Source organism: Atta colombica, unplaced genomic scaffold (genome assembly GCF_001594045.1).
Source record: "Atta colombica isolate Treedump-2 unplaced genomic scaffold, Acol1.0 scaffold102, whole genome shotgun sequence".
NCBI lineage: Eukaryota > Metazoa > Arthropoda > Insecta > Hymenoptera > Formicidae > Atta > Atta colombica.
This window is the reverse complement of record NW_017259187.1, coordinates 76,964-84,837: the sequence shown is the minus strand read 5'-3', so window position 1 is coordinate 84,837 and position 7,874 is coordinate 76,964. Positions and strand designations below refer to the sequence as shown.

General features: G+C 31.6%; 1 protein-coding gene across 1 annotated transcript in view; it reads left to right on the top strand.

Moving 5' to 3' along the window:
- The window catches only part of LOC108687856 (AN1-type zinc finger protein 5), a 25,612-nt gene that overhangs the window by 444 nt on the left and 17,294 nt on the right, over positions 1 to 7,874 (top strand). The gene's annotated exons all lie outside the window — the stretch shown is intronic.

Below are 7,874 nucleotides of genomic sequence, written 5' to 3'. Positions count from 1 at the left end.
CGCCGCGCCACGCCACGCCACGCCGCGCCACGCCGCGGAACGGTAGCAGCGACGGACGCGTAGAACTTCGTCCGACGCGACGTGTTAAGTAGCCGCGCGTCGCGCGAAAATGCGAATGGAGAGACGGACAAAGGAACGACGCAATTTGCCGCTAAGTGCGTATTCAAGGATGGAAGCCATGGTCCCTGCGAGCATCCGCCTATCCGCCACCGCACCGTTCTGCTCTTTGCATACGCGTGTGTGGCTCGAGACCTCTCTTTCTCTCTCTCTCTCTCCCTCTCTTCCCTCTCCTTTGCTCTCTTTTTATGTACGTCTCTCCCCCCCTCCTCCCTCTCCTTTCTCGATGTCGCCTCTCTTTTTCATTGTCGGTCTTGCACGACGGCGGCGCTCCGCTCCGCTCCGATCCGATTCGAATAATGCGTAGACGTCACAAGCTATCCGTTTAATTCTTCGCCTAGAGAAAACGCTTTTTGAAAGAACGAGATATTTTCGAGATTTATTTGTGTATGAATTGAATGCCACACGATATAAGCATAGATATGACGCCTCTGCGTTGTTTCTAATTTACCTAACTAGCGCGTAATTCTTATCTATTCTTCTAATGCCACGCAAGATAGAAACGCCGCTTGATACCTAGAGTATTTTTCGAGTAGATATCTTTATCTCTATACAGCATGGGAGATCGATTGTGTATCTCGAAACGAAATGAAGATTACAAAAGAGCAAATTTAGTTGGTGTTACTCAATGAAATTATAAATATTCTGAATCTATATACATAAATTTGATTTTTGTAATTTTCATCTCATTTCAAGGTACACAATTGATTCTCTGATTATTCCAGCATTATTGCAGTAACATTGCAAATATTACTGGAGTTGAAAACTTCTGTGCTGTATAGGCCACGACCAATTTTCGGTCAATTAACGTTCAGACACGGATGCACTTTTTTACTCGTCGAAAAGAAAAAAAGAAAAAAGAAGAAAAAAAAGCGTCCGTTCTGTAACGGGTTCGTGACGCATGCCGTACGTTTACGCGCTTACGCCATTTCTCCTTGTCTCTCCCACCTTTTCTTTCTCGCTCTCTTTCGCCGACGCACTTGCCTTTAGGTGGCCCTTCGAGCATTCCCTCCCCTCCCCCTCCCCCTCCTCCTCTCCTCGCCGCGTGGGTCCTCGTCGTTGTTTACAATCTTTCTGACTCGGGCGAGAGTCTCGGAATCGCGGAATCGCGGCCGCTCCGGCCGAGAGCACCCGGACTGGTTGCCCTCGGTGGTCGAACGGAACTCTCTCGCTGCGTGTTTCCCAGCGCACACCTTATCAAGAATAATTTCTCGTATCTACACCACGGTACTTCCTCTCTCGCTTACGCGCTTTACCTGCTTGGCTTTGACGCCAGCCGTTCTCAGCCCACATCATTACGCGCGCGTTTGCTCTGTCTCCGTATTTCCCTTTCTTTTCTCTCTCCTCCCCCCCCCTTCTCTCACTTATATAATTTTTATTTTACTCTTTCATACTCGTTTCTATCAATTTAGTTTAATTTTAATCTTGGTTCAGCTAACTCTTCTTTTTCTAATTCTAAAAATTATGCTCATTTTCATCAATGTCAATGTATTCTAGTTTTAAAAATTAGAAAAAGATGAAAAGTAAATTGAATCGAGATTAAAGTTAATTTATATTAGGTAGAAATAGGAATTAATATGCACAGAAAAAATAATTTTGTTGAAATATCTAAAAATTAAGAGTAGAAATACGGATCTGAAAATAATTTTGTTGGATCATTAAAGTAATTATATTGAACATTCAAGCTGATTGTTAGAATATCGAAACTTTCTAAAACATTATCATCATGCTTGAGCACTCAATACAATTATTTTGATAGTTCAACAAAATTATTTTCAGTCTTTCTGGGAATCTTTTATTTCAGAAAATTCCAGACTTAGAAGAAAGAGAGAAAAAGTAGAAAGAGAAAGAGAGATGAGTCATTTATGAAACGTTTTGAGATAAGTCTTTTCAATATTAATAAAAAGTATATACATAGATAAAGCTTCTAATAGAAAATATAAGCCAAATTAGTAGCAAATATAAAATATAGATCTGCATCTACCTAAGTTTTCAGCAAAACCGTTCTTTTTGTGTCTATTTTTTATTTTATACTTGTTTTATATTTTATATTTGCTACTAATTTGGTCTTATATTTTCTATTAGAAGCTCTATCTATGCATGTACCTAATATTGAGGAGACTTATCTCAGAATGTTTCATAAATGACTCATCTCTTTTTCTCTTTCTACTTTTTCTCTCTTTCTTCTAAGCCTGGAATTTTCTGAAATAAAAGATTCCCAGAAAGACTGATTCACATTCAACCTATAGCAACGTAAGCTTTTTAATTTTTTTAAAACTCATTTCTATCAATGTAGATTAATTTTAATCTCGATTTAATTTACTTTTTTTTAATTCTTAGAATTGAAAGAAGAAAAAATAAATTAAAACCAAGATTAAAGTTAATCCACGTTGATATAAATGGGCATTATTATAGATGTGAAAATTAAGAAGGCTTAAAAATTTAAGTATTAATCGCCTGATACATATATTTATTATGAATACATATGTATGTATATATATGTATGTATATATGAAAGAATAAATGTGATATTTCGTATTAAAGAATGCAAAAAAAATAGCATCTTATTTATTTCATATTAATACTTTCGAATTATAAAATTTCCGAAATGTTTTTTTTCAATTGAAGTTGAAACAGATACTTTAGTTTGATTTCCAGTGTAAAGGCTAGTTTCTAGAACTATTGTATATCCACTATACAAATGCTACACAACTAATTCAAGAAAAGTAATAGTTACGGCAAGAGAGTGCAAATCATTGCGAAGTTATCTAACATTGAAAATTAGAGACAACGTCAATGCATTAAGTTTCAGGAATATATAGAGTTAGATAACAAGTTTTTTCTTTAAATTATATTGAAATACGAAATATTTTTTTCTTAATAAAAATTCAATCTCCAATCAAGCTAAGATGTCAGAAGTTAAAGATGAAGACTGAAGGATGAGGATTTTCCGCATAGTTTCCGTTAAATCAAATCCATCATAAAACATGAAATTTCCTAGGATCTCCCATGATGTTAAAACGTCCTGCGCGAGCCGCTTCTTTTTGATACACTCGATTAGAAGGCACACTAGACGAGTTTAATAGATGCTTCTCCTTTTCTCAGTAGGTTCCTGCTTTCAGACACGTCCACAGTTTAATATCGCTGTTAACATCGCGTAACTTTTTCTGTATCTTGCAAGTTTCTGTATCTATTTTTCTTTTCTGTTTCTTTTCTGTATCTATTTTTTCATGACCATCGTAATGGGCCGTGAGCGATAATGAATTCCGTCCCTTCCCCGCCCTTCGCATGTTCTATCTATGGATGTAGATCGATATATTCTATGATCTAAGTTTATCTATTACATCTTGTTTCATTACATGCGTCTTAATACATGATTACCAAATAAAAATCTTATTTTCTGTTCTTGCATATTTACATATCTCTCTGTCACGCATATCATGTTTAAAATTCTCTATCGTCTATTTTCTTATATCATTTTATATATTAAATTATACATTACATAATTTTGTAGGCTTTTTCATGTTTTTTATATTAACTGTATCGGTAATGAAATCTTAGGTTTTATTTTTTTATAATTTCTGCTAAACTATATATAATCCATTTATGATTACAGAAAAAATATTGTAATTATTTATCACCCTCGAGAAATTCAGCATTAGATATAAATTGCACTTTTTACTTTTTAATTAATTTTTAATCGAAATAATTAAAAAATGTAATATAGTTTGCCATTATAATCTCATTAATATTAAATAAGGGATTTTTCATTTAAAATACATGACGTTCGAACATTTAATATTATATTATTATGTTTCTTGATGCTATCTATAAATGAAAGTACTTATATGACGTTTGATCATACTGTTTATATTTACGAGTAACAATTGCAGGTGCGCTCTAAATTTGCTATTTTACTCCTTGTTTTATTATATTCTTTCAAAACATTTGCTCGATATTAATATATCTTTAAGGAGGTTCTCGCGTTTGATGAAATATAAGACAAGTCTATAATATACATATTATACAAAAGTATTATATAATAATTAATAATATTAATAATATCTAGAAAAAATTTTATTAACTTTTACCGTATCATTTTGAAGATATTTAATTTAAAATTTATAGAATTTTATATTACAAGTTGAAAATATAACCTTATTCTATAATTATTTTCTTTTAAATTGAGACATTTGTGTATAAGACAGTAATTTAAAAATCATTATTATCATAATTATAAAATAAACACTTAAATTTGTTCTCGTAAAGTTTCATTTAAACTGTATGACTGTATAGTTTACAAAAAAATTTATATTCTTCAATGAAAAATCTAGAATATATCAAATGGATGATGCGTACATCAAATGAGCACCTTACAACTTTTATTTTGTTATTTTGAAAATATTTAGTAACATAAAAATTAACAATATGTATAATAGCATAAGATATTGTTAGTAATTTTTTTATTCCAGTATTTTAATTGTTTTACATATTATTATAAATAAATTGACTAAGAAGTAGTGCGAGAACCTTCTTAATAAATCTTCCTTTTTTCTTTTCTTGCTTATTCTACATGCTCTCTCCTTCCTACAAATTCTTGAGTCTTTCTGCAACAGAAAAACGAAATTACACAAAGTCTAACAGTTGTCATTAAATTGTAAAGAATGATAATGAAAGGAAGTGAACTTCTCGATGATCCTCCAATGTTTTTACATTTTTAATGATTACTAGAGATGATTTTATGACACTACAAATTATTTTCTGAAACGTTCAGAGAATTTCATTCTGAAGAATGCAATCTTCTTAAGATTTCCCTTAAAGAACGAAAATTGAATAATTCTTTTTCAAAACTGACTCAATTTTTACTTTTTAGAGTAGGATACCATTCGAAAGAATTTAAGGAGTATTTTAATGTATAATCTATATTTACGTAAGACATTAAGACTATTGATTTTGTAATAAACAATTATCATTAAAATAATGCTAAATTAATTGAAATATATTGACTTTTCTCTCACTTATATTGAATACTCTTTCTTAATTTGTTTACTTTTTTTAAATAAAATTCCTAACTAAAATTATATGTAAAGAGAAGTAATGTCGAGAGAATCGGCACAAATTTGTGCGCTCTGAATGCCCAATTGCTAACCTTGATTGATACAAACATGCTGTAATGTATGCAGAATATTATGGAATGATTGCAAAACTTGACTCTGTCAAAATAAGTCGAAATGATCCACAGTCAATTGATTAGTTAAGCTTAATTAAGTTATTTGTCATCTGTTCCTAAAAATAAAAGATATTTGGAAAAAGATAGATGGAGCAAGTAACTTAAACAAGTTATTAAAAAGATCATTAATAATGGAATTGTAAGAAACCGATTGGCTTCAAAATGAAATGTACACAGTAAACAATTGTGACCGATGTGAATTAAAACCGACTGCCCTTATGACCTATATTTCTATAAAGTGTGTTGTATTATGAAATACACAATATCCGAGATGAATTATTGCCTAATGCTTAGCAGTAGCTCACAATTGCTAATTAAATCTATAAAAACTTCCTTTGAGAAAAGAAATGAGACTTGAAATTTTGTATATCTTTATTTTTAACTTTGTGTTGTCACCAAATACTTATCTATTTAATTAGGGTAACTCCGATAAATACGCCGCGCTGAGATTTATTCCACAGATGTCAGAAAAAATAGAAGGAGGTATTTTCCTGCAACTACCTCTGTTACATGCTTTTATATTAGTATTATAATTTCAGCTTCTTACTGTTAATATTAATAAAATTATTATGAGTTGAATCAATTTGTTACTGTAATAAGTAACGCCATCATAAATTATAATCTACATAAAATGATTACTGTAGAACGTGTAAAAAACTTAGTGGTTATTTCGTGATACATATGTGGAATAATAAAATATGTTGTGTAACAAAATATAAGTGCTTTGCTTTCGTATTCTTTGTTTAGTTTGTTGTCTTGTATATCCCACCTGTTTGGGATATACGGCATTTTTAGCGAGTTGGATTTATGTCCAAAGTATACAAAGTGCGCAGATTGAATTCAGTACACTAAATTCAATAAACGCATTATATGAAATATATACCTCATGTCATAACACTAATATATGTAGGGAGTTTTTTATTATAATTATTATTTATTACTTCATATACATATTTATCATTCTTATTCTTTAATAAAACTTTATAAATACATTTTATAAGTTATACGTCTTATTTATAATCATTATTTGTAAATTTTTCATGAGCCGTACATATCCCCCCCTCCTCTCGCTATGAGTAGCCATATATCCTACTCCTATGGGATATATGGCAAAAATGCAAGGGTTTCAAAAGATTTTTTAATATGAAAAATAAATATTTCGGATTTCTAATATTTTTTTCATAATAGTAGAAAGTTTTTACTGATATAATTCACTATAAACATAATAAATAATACTTATGTAATAAATTAAGTTTTTGATAAGTGCGACGTATATATCAGAGTTATCCTATACTATTAGAAATGTTCTTAAATTTTATTTAACTTTTAAGTTACAATTTGAATTTAATTTCATGACATTATATTAAATTTAATGTATTTATAACTAACAAGTATATTTGTGTATATGTACATAAAATTTAACGTATACGTTCATTTCATTAAGTAATTACTATAACTTAATTTTCAGTTAAATCATTCATTACTTTTAATTTTGTTCATAACCACGAGCTTCATTTACATTTCTAACAGTGTATGTCTTTAACCTACGCAGCAGTCCTCAAAGTCCTTTTCAGGTAGAAAAAAGAGTTAGACGAAACAAAAGTCCATAATTTTGAAATAGATAATGAGGCTCGAAGCATTCGCCTGTAAACATTCGCCACGCTCCGTTTACCTCGCACGCCATTCATTCAGAAAAGTCAAAAGCCAAAGACTTCCGAGTCTACATTCCGCATCTAAATTTCGAAACAAGGAATTCTACTATGTGATCAATCTCCATCCTTTCTTTTCGATTTTTTGCATAAGCTAGTAATTATACCTGCAATTTAATATTTTATTTTTATGTTTTTTTGCATTACACGCACATGTGGCAGGCGCGTGCGCGTACAATGTATACGCGGACTTAGGGACTTTGTGTGTGTGTGTGTGTGTGTGTGTGTGTGTGTGTGTGTGTATGTGTGTGTGTCGTGTGCGTGTGTGTGTGTCTCTCTCTCTCTCTCTCTCTCTCTCTCTCTCTCTCTCTCTCCTCTCTTTCATTCTCTCTTTCTCTGGGACAATGTACTCTCCATGCTCACGCACGCGCGTGCGTGTATGTGAAAGCTGCGACGAGGTCGTCGTGAAGTTCGATGCCTGCTCGAGAACAGGCGGGCAGGTAGAGACGCACGGGGATGACCATTCAAAAAAAAAAAAAATGCATCGCCACTCTTATTCACTTAAGTATCAGCAATGGGGATGGCTTATCGACGGACCACGACGAATACCGTTAAAAATTAACGATAACCAAACGGTACCAGGGACTTAATTAGCAACGAGTCTTTCCTACATTTTAATTTAATTAATAATGGATCATTTTTTTAAGTTAAAGCCTATGATTGAAGAATAATTTTTTTACATCGAAATTTAAAGAGTAAATTAAAGAATAAACTGTATAAATATCGAAAATATAATAATAATTCATATATGATACATATTTTTATAAAAAAGTATAATTATAAAAATTTAATAAAATTGTATCGGAGATTTAATTAGA